General features: G+C 39.7%; 1 protein-coding gene across 1 annotated transcript in view; it reads right to left on the bottom strand.

Moving 5' to 3' along the window:
• tmem198aa (transmembrane protein 198aa) overlaps nucleotides 1–12,790 on the bottom strand; it is a 36,784-nt gene extending 23,994 nt beyond the window's left edge. The window contains exon 1 of the mRNA XM_069154613.1: nucleotides 12,346–12,790. The gene's annotated coding sequence lies outside the window, so the exon portion shown is untranslated. The remainder of the gene's footprint in view (nucleotides 1–12,345) is intronic.
• Nucleotides 12,791–12,992: the final 202 nt, after the last annotated feature.

Here is a 12,992-nt window from a genome sequence, read left to right on the forward strand (position 1 = left end):
ATGGCTGAAAAGATGATAATGTAATTTCTGTTGCGTTGTTGCTGTCTGCTTTGAGTTTTTCAAAGCACCACATTACGGCTGTCCATAGCAAAACTGCCATGAAATGTTGTAAAGACATTCATGGTTTTTAGAGGATGAATCAGGGATCCCCTGACTTTTCGTCTTGCACCACAAACACGAGTTTACATTTCCCCAATACTATTTGTCCAAAAAAAATCAGCCACAGCTTTACTTTGTGCATAGTGCCAATTAGCATCTATTAGCATACGAACAGTCTACACAAAAGTGGTGAACATGGTAAATACTTATACAAAAAGGTCATGGTGGCATTATCATTGTGAGCATGTTAGCATATCCCTAAATCCAGCCTCAAAGATGGGTGCTAACATTGCAGTTTACAGTCCTGATTCTGTTGAGTAAACACTTGACTGGTAATGTGGTGCTTTGAAAAACTCTAAGCAGACAGACAACAAAGCAAAACTTTACACAAAACTTTAAATTGTTGCCTGAAAGATTGGTGATGTGGAGCGCTGATAAATCACAACATTAATCCTACAGTGACCTTTTGGTTTAAAAAAAGATTCCTACACGTGTAGAGTGGAACATTTACAACCTTTTCATACTTGACCGAAATAATTTTCACTCGATGCATTTCTAGAAATTCTGCATCTTCTTTTAAGTTGTGCAGTGGGCTCATTTTGGCATTAGATTACTCCTTGTTTACCCATTCCAACGCAGACAAAATATCATGGGATTTTGGAAGTACACAAAAATAGAAGATGTATTTCTGCGACAAACGGCAGTAACGCACTTAAATATTGCTCTAGAAAGTTTTTGCTATGTTGTTACCATAAAACTGAATTATCACAGTACACAGTCTTGCACTTTGCATTAAAGTTGACACTATTGCATCGCTTTACATGGTAACTGTTTGTAGTTTGGTAAGATAATAGAGAAAAGAAATAAAAGATGATAAAATAGCCACATGGAGAGCTTTTGTATTCAAACTCTGCAGTGAAACCGACATTTAAATGATGTTTCACAGCTTTGCTTTTCCTCCCTGCTGACGAAGCGGGAACACAGAATCAGACCACAGCACCCCTGACATAAATCACAGTTCACATGATTTGCTCAGCCGTATCCTTGCTTGCATGACACTGTCGGCCCCATAATGACAGGCCAATAATGTTGGGTCACATATCAAAACCGCTGGCAGTGTAATAACCTTTTTGTGTGTCGATGTGCTCTCTGTCGGTGTTCTGCTTCTGTTTCTGGGCTAAGGTCACACATCAAATCTGAACATTGCTGGCACCGTAATAAGGATTTTATGATTTCTTCTGCTACATGCCAGCTTGTATCTCTGTTTACCAAGTGCGACTTCATCTTTTCTGATCCTGAGATTTTTTTTTTTTTTTGTGTAAGCATGATCTGTACATGGTACACTTACTATTTATATAAAATACTTCTCATTAAAAATATTACTCACCCTGAATGACTATCTAAATAGTAAATGCTTCATTTTGTATTTGTGAACCAGATTAAAATGATCACTTCATTAACAAAACTGAAAACATACAGTAAATATTAAACTGTATTCTGCAGAAATTCAGAGGAATGTTGAAGTCATTTCTGCCTTTGCTGTGACACCCACTGACGTGTGTGTGTGTGTGTGTGTGTGTGTGTGTGTGTGTGTGTGTGTGTGTGTGTGTGTGTGTGTGTGTGTGTGTGTGTGTGTGTGTGTGTGTGTCTCTCTCTCTCTCTCTGTGTGTGTACACACATGTAAAGACTCCTCCTCAAACCTACTGCGAGACAAATTATATTTTCTAATCTTCTAGTGATATTGGCAAACTGACAGGAAGAGAAAGATGAAGTGTTTGAAAGTGTTTGTGTCCGTGTGTATTTCTAGGTGTGTATGTGTGTCGGCATTAATATTTCAGAGGCCGCACACTGGGTGGTGGCAACAGAGCATCACCAGAATGAGGACACACCGCTCTTCGGAGAGAGGATTTGTAGGGTTGGACGGACATAGAGAAAGGAAAAACAGGAAGGCTGAGCACATATATGCCACATTTCACATATTTACAAAGTCTTTGGAGGTGTGAAGAACTAAACTCGTCATCAAAGGTGTGTTTGCAGGAAACAACAACATTAAAATGAACGTCTCCTCAAAGACAGTAAGTCTAACTTGCCACAACAGATGAAAAGAAAATATAGACTTTTCCTTCTGGCAACAGAAGGTCAGCTTCCTGGCTTTTCATCATGTGCAAGACACAGTGTCTTCTTCATCAAAACAAGGCCTCAGGTCAGTTGTAGTTCCAATGCCAAGGAAACGTAACAAAAAAACATGAAAATATAAGGCCCTAGAGGCTAATGAAAGGTTCACGCAGGCGGGCAGCACTTTGTATTTTAGAACTTAATATTCAGCAAAAAAAAAAATACTTTTTTTTTTTTTTTAATGTCCATTGTATCATTCCCATCAATATTAAAAAAACGAAAAAAAAAAACATATATATATATATATATATATATTAAATTAAATGAGTCCTGATTTTGGAATAGTTATAAAAACAAACTTCAATATTTTATGCGACTATTGTCTATTACCTTGTTTTACTGGGAGCTCGTAGTAATGACTTGCTACCGCTATAGTTATATTCAAATTTAGATGTTAAAAGTTTGGCTGTCCTAAACAAAAAATGCTGAAAAGAAATTAATCTACTGTGTTAGGGTGTAAATGGATGATTATCTCCCAGTGGTCAACAGAACATTGTTTGTGATTGTTGCCAATGTCATTATACTTTTTGTTTCGGATGATTTGTGTGCAGAAATAACAAACAATGTGAACGGTGCACAGTGAGTTATACTGGAGTTCAGTGGACTAAACCAGGATGAAGATTTCGTCTGGTTAATTTACAGTGAATTGTTTTTGAAGTAAACCTTCCTCAGACTGCTAAAGCTATTACTGAGGTTAACGGGCAAGTACAGAGAAGATCACAAGGAGGTGAAGAGAGTAGAGCCTGACCGACATATCAGACGGGTCAATATATACAGTGACATATAAAAGTTAGGGTACCCCAGATGTTGATAACATTTACATAAAACCTCCTGATGCTGCAGGAACCTACTACATTAGCACTGAACATTGCTAATGAATGTAACCTTGCTGAACCAGAGCAGTTTTTTTTTATTGACATATTGGTTAGACACAGGGATGCAACTAATTGATGTTTATGGTTAGCTGATGTGCGACCCACAGGCTGAAGATGTTATCTGATCCATGTGTCAGTCATTGTATTTTTTCCAATTTGCGTCTGCACAGATGGATGTCCGTCCTCACCAACACGTGTCAGAGAGTCAGAGTGAATGGACATTTCTCTGGACTAACTTTAACATCCAGCGTTCCTCCCCGGGCTGCGTCCTCTCTCCTCTACTGTATATCCTTTATACTAATGAGTGCCGCAGTGAGATCGAAAACTATGATCTCATCGTTAAGTTTGCAGATAATACAGTTATAATGAGCCTTCTGAAGAGGAGAAAATGTGCCACGGTTTTGTCACGGATTATTTTTCAAGATGGTGTCATAAAGCCTTTTTGGAATAAAATGTGACAAAGACCAAGCGAATGTATGTTCATGTTAGACGTCACAACTCCAACCCTGTCAAAACTTTAACTAAAGGTGAGGATATAGAAAAATCCTGTACAAAAGTGTAGTGCTGCTGGAGTGCACTAGAATGACGCTCAGCCACCCCTTTTTTCAAAGCAAGGAAATAAAAGGGTCACAGTTCTCTTGATCTGGTTATAATTAGTTTACATTTTCTGAGTGCTTGAAGGTCCAATCACCTCTAAAGCTCATGTCATTCAAAGGAGCCAATAAGATAACAAGTGCACTGGTTAAAGTTGTCATGTTGACATGAAAGGTATATTAATTGATTTGTGAGGTCAACTTGAAAGCCTCATTTTGATCCACTACCATTTGCCCTATAAAAGTTACTACATTACACACTCAACACTTCCTGCACATTTGTTTCAAATTGAAAGCCTTTTAGCGTTTCATTTGATTCAGTAAAGTACATTTGCAGGACCATATTGAGACTGAAATTGAACAGTAATACCTAGTAATCCAGAACCATTGAAAATGTATTTATCATGGTTGACTTTATTAAATCTATGCGACGAAAATATGAATTATTGACTGTTGTAGTCAAACATACCACCACCATGCTTACACAACCGTAACTGTGCTCTGGTGTGTTCCAGTACTTTTAACAAATAGCATTACATAGTAACAAATGGGCACTCAAATTGATAATAAACTGAGCTTTGATTATGTAAAAAAGCCTGCAGCACCATTTTTATCTGAGAAAGATGGCTAAATTGGATGTTGACAGCTCCCTGACGACTCTGTTAATTAATCTTTTACTGAGCTGATTTTTACGTTTTTGTTGATTTATGTTTCAAATAATCTGAAGAAGAAAAAAAAATCTATTCATTTCCATTTTATTTATACAGTATAGTCACAACATGAGTCATCACAGGCCACTTATCATAAATGCATTATATATTACTACAAACAGTTGAAGAAAGCAGAGTCCACTCGAACAGTTCCCATCGCCTGCACCTTCGGAGTTTCATGCCTTGCCTTCAGGCTCCTGCTTCAAGTACCCATTATCCAAAACCAACAGATGCATACATTCTCTCAGACCCTCAGCTACTTCTCTGCTAAACCCCAATAGAAAAAAGGAGACATCACTTTAGCTGTACCTGTGGTTTACGCGTTTTAAAAAAAAAAAAAAACCTTTTATTACACTGCTCTATTTATTTAAATGACCTGTGTGTTTTGGATGTACTCTACTTCAGGTCCTCGCTGTCTGTTTGTCTTTTTATTATATATTTTTTGTCTGACCGTTCATGGGCTCATTCTTCAGTGCCTCTAGGGTGCAGACTCATGTCCCAATACGCAGTAGGAGCTTGATTTTAAACAGGAAGACGGTGATAAACATGTAATGGTTAGTGTCTGTCAGCGTGCACTCTTCAATTCTGTTTTTCGAGAAAAGACAAAGACCATTTATGTGCATGTGACAGTTGATGCATGTCGCTGATGTCATGATTGCTAATAAGATGACACACACATCTAGTCCATGTCATCGGGGAGACAACTACTGTGTGTGTGTGTGTGTGTGTGTGTGTGTGTGTGTGTGTGTGTGTGTGTGTGTGTGTGTGTGTGTGTGTGTGTTTTGTAGAAGCACGGTGATGATGGGAAGTCAGAAAGAATCATCGCATTAGAATCTGGTATTGCATATAGCATCACACTCTGATCTAACATCTGCTCTCACTAAATCATATTGTACAATAGAGAACTACTGCCATTAATGATGCAGTCCACTAACCGCTGAGATATTACATAAAAAGTATGCCTGTTCAGCCATTGTATTCAAGAGGGTGATGGTTTTTATTTCAATAATGAGCCCAGTAGCAATGTGTCAGTTCTGCGAAAGCCGTGTTTGAAGGAAACAACAGTACACGAGCGCAGGTGACCTTTGTCACACAGAGGAGGATGTTCCATTCTGATAATGGGTTTGACAGTGATGTACCAATTACCTCTATTTATGTTACCAGCATGTTATTCAATGTGAGCTTTGTTAATGAAGGCAACCTTTAAAAAAAGCACGAGAAGTTGTTTATAAGGGAATCTAAACACCCATTTTTTCCATCTGCTATTATACAAATGCATTGGCTTACATGCATATCCTTACACCCTTACGAATTACATATTTATTTATTTTTTGGATATAAGTACCAACATCAAAAGGGCCGGCTTTGAGACCATTTGATTAGACACTGCTTTCGGAGATTTTATAGACAAAGGAATGCATTCATTTGTTATCAAAAAAGCACTGATAATGAAGACAATTGTTTTATGCTGAGCTATTTCATAGCAAACCAGACTGGGCAGTTACACTGAACTATCTTTCTGGTCATCACAGTTGGCATAGTAACCAAAAAGGTGCAGACAGTATTGTTTTACTGGAAATGCCTCCACTGTTACATCTTTGATTAACTGGACTGATTTCTGAAGCTCCTGAACCTTCAGTATGAATGCTGCTTGTACAGAAAGTACAGGTACGGCAGCTCAGCAGTGCAACTTAATAGTAATTTGTACAGACATTAGACAAGTGAAGTCTCCAATCACTCATCTCAGCATCTTATTGTAATTTTGTTTTATAAGCTTGAGAAGTCGAGATTTCCCTCCTGACTGCCTTTGTAGACTTTGTTTCTCTGTCAGTTTAAATTTACTCTTCCCTTATTATTTTCGTTTTAATCATATCTTGCATATCTTTATCAGTTTAGAATGAATACTAATTCAACTGTAAAATATGACAAATAAGAGTAAAAACGTCATTAACATTCCTCATGGCGCTGTAACAGCACATTCTTCACAAAATAATTATGTTCGATAAAGCATTGACACGGTAGATTAACTGTTAAATGAAGAAAAAAAAACATGCAATTCAAGGCCATTTCAGACTTGAGTCATGTTCGTCAAACAGTAGCCTTTAACATAAACAAAGTTGGTCTCACTTTAAATGTCTTTCACTGCTTGCAATATTTGCATAATTTTCTTAACTTCAACCAGATCCCCCTCCTGCTATTTAATTACCCTTTATTATTATTATTATTGCTCAAATAAAATTTTACTCAAGGCCACATAGAGAGAAGCAGCCTTGGCCTGGGTCATTTGATTGCCCAGCTCCTTCTGTTTAAATGCCGAAGAGAGAAACATTCTCCAGACACTCTCGCTTTCTCCCTTTGAGCTACAAGTCCACTGAGACATCCGAGTGACCTCTACTGTAAAGCCCTCACACTCCTGCCCGCTCATAAAAAAAAACAAAAAAAACACCAAGACGGTCTATTCTCGATGTCAGGTCCTGTAACCAACCAGTCTGTCACCCATCTCCTCTTTGTGTATCCACCCATTCATCCACCAAGCTATTCTGTTAGCATTGTACTTGATAAGAGAGACAGCAGAGTGCAGATAAACTAATTAGCTGTGCAGTGATCCCAAGTGTAACTTCAGATGTTGCATGTGTAACCACAGGCCGCCTCGCAGCATTTAAGCTGAAGTGATCTTAAGTGTGTGTGTGTGTGTGTGTGTGTGTGTGTGTGTGTGTGTGTGTGTGTGTGTGTGTGTGTGTGTGTGTGTCTGTCTGTCTGTCTGTTTGTCTGTCTGTCTGTCTGTACTGTTGTAGGGACATAAATATGTGTACATAGTCAGACTGTGGGCACGCACCCCAAAAATCATTGTATTTTAAGGTTAGGTTTGGGTTACAGTTCGAGTAAGTCTACAAAAATGAATGCAAGCCAATGTAATGTCCTCGGAAGTGATGGAAACAGGAATGTGTGTGTGTGTGTGTGTGTGTGTGTGTGTGTGTGTGTGTGTGTGTGTGTGTGTGTGTGTGTGTGTGCGTGCGTGCGTGCGTGCGCGTGCATATGTTGGTGGCCTCAGCATTGATCCCCCTGTAAGCCTTGGTCGTTGCTTGTGGCCTGAAGGTGAGGTGACGGGGGAGTAAAGAGGCTTTCATCAGATTACAGCTCATTCTCTGTCTTTCACCGTCTCTCTCCTCAACATCGTTTATCTCACTGCTGCTTTCAGCCCCTTTACTCCTTCGCTCTCTTTCTCTCTTGCTGAACACTAGACCTACTTTAAGCCCCAGCGTTAAATTTGTCTCCAATCCCAAATGGAGTCATTTGTCTTTTCCCAAATGTCCCCGATGAGCTGCTAGTGGCTGTTCAGAACTATGTGACTGCACATCAAAACGATCACTCATAATGCAGGAAGAGAACAATATTCAGTGCAAGGTCTTTTCACAGACATTTTTGTAAACTCTTTTTCTTTCAGGTAGCTGAAGCCACTCTGTTTGACAAAGTTTTTACGTATTCTCTGCAAAGTAATTGTCGCCCTTCTATAAATGTAGTGGAGGAACAAAACAGTATATCCTTGTGTGATGTGTATCTAAGAGTGAATATTGAACTTTGTCTGCATTAATTCCTGTTATTCCCCATAGTATCTAACTTTGTGTATGTGTTGTTTGCTGCTGAGCATGTGGCTTACAGTGGATTCATTTGTGCATATTTTCTGAAAACAGCTGCCTGCTACTGTAAATGGGCTGATGGTATCGCTGAGACCGAACCCTTGTGGGTCTTCAGACCAAAACTCTGAGTTGAAAGTTGCTGAAGAGAACTACAGATGCAGGTAATCAATCACTCAAAGACACAGTAATTTTTTCCATTGCTATTATAGCTACAATTTTAGCCTCGGAGTTGTCACTGTCTGTACGGTCATAATATCCCCTTCTGTTCCTGAGTTTTGTAAGAATATGATGTCACATTGAAACTAACTTTAACGTTTTGGAAATTGTGGAATAATTAACCCACGAATGCTTGAGTTATGCCCGCAAACTTGTTTTGTCGGGTCACAGTGATCCTTGACCTTTTAATCAACAAAATCCAATCAATTCATCCTTGATTTGAAGTGAATGTTTGTGTCAAATTTTGAAATCATTCCCCAGAGCTGTTCCTGAGGTATCATGTTTACGAGCATTGGACAGGTGGACGGACGGATGGACAACCCGTAAACATGATGCGTCCGCGGAGACAAAAAATATTGATTGAAGAAGTCATATCGTGCACACTGTGTGCACTGTGTAAGTACAGCACTTGAGTAAATGTATTTAATTTCTTTCCATTAGTGGAAACACACACACACACACACACACACACACACACACACACACACACACACACACACACACACACACACACACACACACACACACACACACACACGTTCTTCCATCTTTCAGTGTTTCTGAGCTGTGTTGCTCACAGCTGTGTCTCTCTGTAGACCCGTCCTGAATAACTGCATTCAGTTGTATCTCTTCATTCCCTTTGCTCTGTTTGTTGATATTTACTGTGATAGCACAACCAGCCAACCACCGACATCACACATGAGCAATGTTCAATGACCTCACGGGTTCCTTGAACACATTTAAGTAAAAAAAATAATAATAAAAAAAAAAAATAGCACTCATTTTTTTTAACATTATTTGGATCTACTCCATAAACAATGGCAGATACACTCGGTTCTGATTTATATAGTATAGAAAAAAACACTTCCAGCTACAAACCAATATGACAGCCGAACGCACGCACATCATATGCTACAATGCCAGAGGGCTTTAACACGGTGTGAGTCAAAAGACCTGGTTGAAAGTAGTGCCTCCAAACGTGACGCCGTCTCATGCCGACAGCGTAATTGACCGACATCCATTTTTTTTTTTTTGCATCGATTGAGCTGCATAACAGACACAAATACATATCTGACTACCACTGAGGGCCAGTATGTGTGGCATGTATGCATGTAAAAACGGCAGTGGGAAGGTTGGCGCTGGTGTGTATTAATTGGATTAGGATTGACTTTGCCCTTTCTCCCCCCGCTTTACTTAGACTCACTATCCTTTATTCTTTTAACTCCTCTCCTCTTGCTGCGTCTCCACCATCTAGTTCTCCACCCTAATCATTCTTTTTGAAGTCTAGTTTCCTTATTCTATGGTAAGTTGTTTTTGTTTTTGTTTTTATAAGTCATTACACTGACACCTCTACCTTTTTATCCCACCTTCTCTCCTGTCACTTACACTTTGTATTTGTTGCTCGAATCACTCCTATTTTCACTCGCAATCCTCCGTCACTTTCTCCATTTCCATCCTTCTCTTCAGTACGCAACTAAAACATTGAGTCCGCCTGTTGCAGACTTGCTCCATCAGACAGAGGGGTCCCTGTAGACTTCTTGTTCTCAGTTTTGAATCCTAGTCTTTTTGGCTTGTGTTCATTGGACTTACATAACCCGTCCTCACAGCAGCACGGTGCGTAGCAACACAGGCAATCCTTGAATTGAATCGTCTGTGTGAATGATAGCCTCTCTGATGCCCATCCTCACCTAAGCACTAATTTCTGTTTAAACATTTTGAGATGAGATCATTGTAATGCAGATTAAAATACAGGGTGGTGGAGTAAAATGTATGAGGTTGAAAGCTTTCTTCTCAATACTGAACATCTTTCTTTGTTTGCCTTGACGGGCTGTTTTCTTTCAAGCACTGAAATAAATTGAAATAATATGGTGGAGACGCTTGGGCTAAAAACAAAGCTTTGTGCTGGACATAAAAACCCTTTTCAGATTGTCCACACTTTTGTGATCTATGGAGAAAGGAGAGATGCCACAAGGACACAGAATGTTTCACTCCTGGCCAGACTTCTCATCAACTGAGCCTGTCCCTTTGGCCAAAGTCCTAAATTTGAGGACTGGTTGCCTCCTGGTTATGGTTACATAACCACCAGCAAACCACCATAGGGGAAGCTCATTCAAATAGCTTAAATTCTTCTTTTTTTTTTTTTTAATAAATAAAGGTGTGGGTTTCAATCCCATTGCACATTACACATTTCTCCATGTCCTCCTGTCTCTTCACTATCGCCTCATTTTCTTATTTAAAACACAGGTCGAGCCACTCTGAGCGTGAATGTGAATAACATTTGTCAACCAGCTGATAGAGAAATTGAATTCTGACTGGACCATTTGGACATCGTAGATTATTAAAGTCATTGTTAAAGGCTATCATTTTGATCAAAAACTCATTACATTGCCGTGCTGGGAGACCACGAGTGCTCCTGTGAAACACCACTGTTGGGAGGCTCAGTGCGCACTGATATGGATGTAAATAAATGATTATAAAAGCTAGATGCTAAGCCAACGAACAGTTCAAGAGTTGCTTCCTCAAGCTATTTGTTTCCCAGAATATACCTAAAGATCAACTGTGGCAAGACAGAGTTCAGCCCGGGAAATGCATCACAAACTGATGGAGAGTATTATTAAAAGATTTAATAGCTCATGAGGTCAGACATGCTGTGGGCTGACATCGGTGCACTTTCCAATACATCACTCCAAACAAAAGCTCGCAGTCAGTATATATATATATATATATATATACAGTGGTTTCATCACCGTCTTTTACTTTGCATCTTATTCATTCTTCGTCCCAGTACAGCCTTTCTTCATCATCCTGTATTCTCATACTGTACAATCTTCAAATCCATCATTGTAGGAGATGAGATCGCCACATCAGGGATGGGGTTTTATGTTTTCTAATGGCCTGCGCATGGTCATTTGTCATGCTTGAATAATGCCAGAATATTCCTTATAATGTGTAATTTTAAAAGGAGGTCTGGATCTTACAACAGCAACAGTAATCTATTACTCTTACTTCTTTGTGTATCATGGAAATAGGGTCATCTTCGTTCTTCTGTTGGTTTATGTGTCTCTTATTGAGTCATATGGACAGCTATGCACACACATACTAAACACTTACACATAGACATAATCAGGATACCAAACAAATATGCAGAATTACACAGGCGAGTACACTCGGCTTGTTTCGTTTTGGTACATTTATGAATACGCTGTCTTTAAGTGGGAAAGAGAGCACACGCGTTCAAGCTTTGTGTTTCCAGAACAGCTAGTGTGTGGTACTGACAACATTTGCATGCTTAACAAAGGAAATAAAGGAAAAATGCCTGCACACTTTGGGCTGCTGCCTATAATTACTTCTCTTTCGCTCTGGCAAACTACTAATTATGAAGATGTTTCATGTGCTATTACTGTAGCCTGAACAGAGGAGCTGGAGAGAGAAATCCGATGAGAGAAAGATTTTCTCACTGTTTTTATCTGATAGATAGATAGATAGATAGATAGATAGATAGATAGATAGATAGATAGATAGATAGATAGAATGTGGAAGCACGTGACTTTCCGCGAGCGAAAATCAATTTGGCTCCTGGTGTTTACACGCTGTCCAACCCAATTATCCACACTGGTATCAAATTCAGAGTTACATTATTAATTCCAACGCATCATGAAGGATTCATCTGGCAGTCACTGATATGACATGAGGAGTCTGGAAGTGCTCGCGTCTCGTGTTAAAGCACCAAATGTCCCCTGAAGGGAGGGTTTGAAAACAATAGAGGGAAAACAATAGCCGAGCTGAGGTAGACCTCCATGTGTCTAATTTTCAAAGGCAGTTACAGTGATTGGCACACAGGCTGTGGGCAACACAGTTGGCTTCTGGAACCATTTTAACATAAGGAAATGTGGACGGCTCTTCAATTGGACAGTTTAATGAAGAAACACTTTATTTGTTTATTTCTGGCACGCGCCAGACTCTGTGATTCAATAAAAAAAAAAAAATCAATGTGCTGTACTAAAATAATTGTAACGTGAGGCGAACAAAGAAAACTCACCTCATAAATGCAACATATTGACGTGGTGTTCCTTTGTCATGCTCGATTTGGAAAGCAGATGAAAAGAAGCCCAGCGAATCTGCACTTGTCGGCTCGGTCAGCTTGAAAAACTCAGCATCACGTCTCTGTGAAACGGGTTCGGTCCAAAGCCAGGGAGCAACTCCGGAAAACGCCGAAGCGAAGATGAAACAAAGCTCAACTACTCTCTCATCTCCTCTCCTCCACTCTTGGCATCAATATGTCACTTACTGGCTGCCGCTCGTTGTCCAGACAGACGTGTAGTTGTTCGCCAGCACCTCATGCAATATTAAACGCCGATAATGGACCAGTGCGATGGGAAGTAGGAACGCTGCCTTGCGGTTTTTATTCCATGTTTACATCATGCACCCAATTATTCCCTTCCTAAACGACCAGTATGTGCGCTTCCTTTGTGCTGCCCGTCTTTCTCACTCACAGCGGGTTAAACCATTCCCGCAGCACGAGAAGGGGTGCATGGGAGCAATTCGTGCGATTACACGGGTTTGGTGACTCGTGGCCAAATGTTGTTATTGTCGGGGATAAAGAGACCCGGAGATATGAGGAGGAGAGTAGGGACGGAAAAGAAAAAGGAGAGAGATAGAACAAAGTAGATAAGGAAAGACATTTGC

This window comes from Embiotoca jacksoni, unplaced genomic scaffold, assembly GCF_022577435.1.
Source record: "Embiotoca jacksoni isolate LCO1_2020_lvr unplaced genomic scaffold, fEmbJac1.0.p SCAF_2, whole genome shotgun sequence".
Taxonomy (NCBI): Eukaryota; Metazoa; Chordata; class Actinopteri; family Embiotocidae; genus Embiotoca; species Embiotoca jacksoni.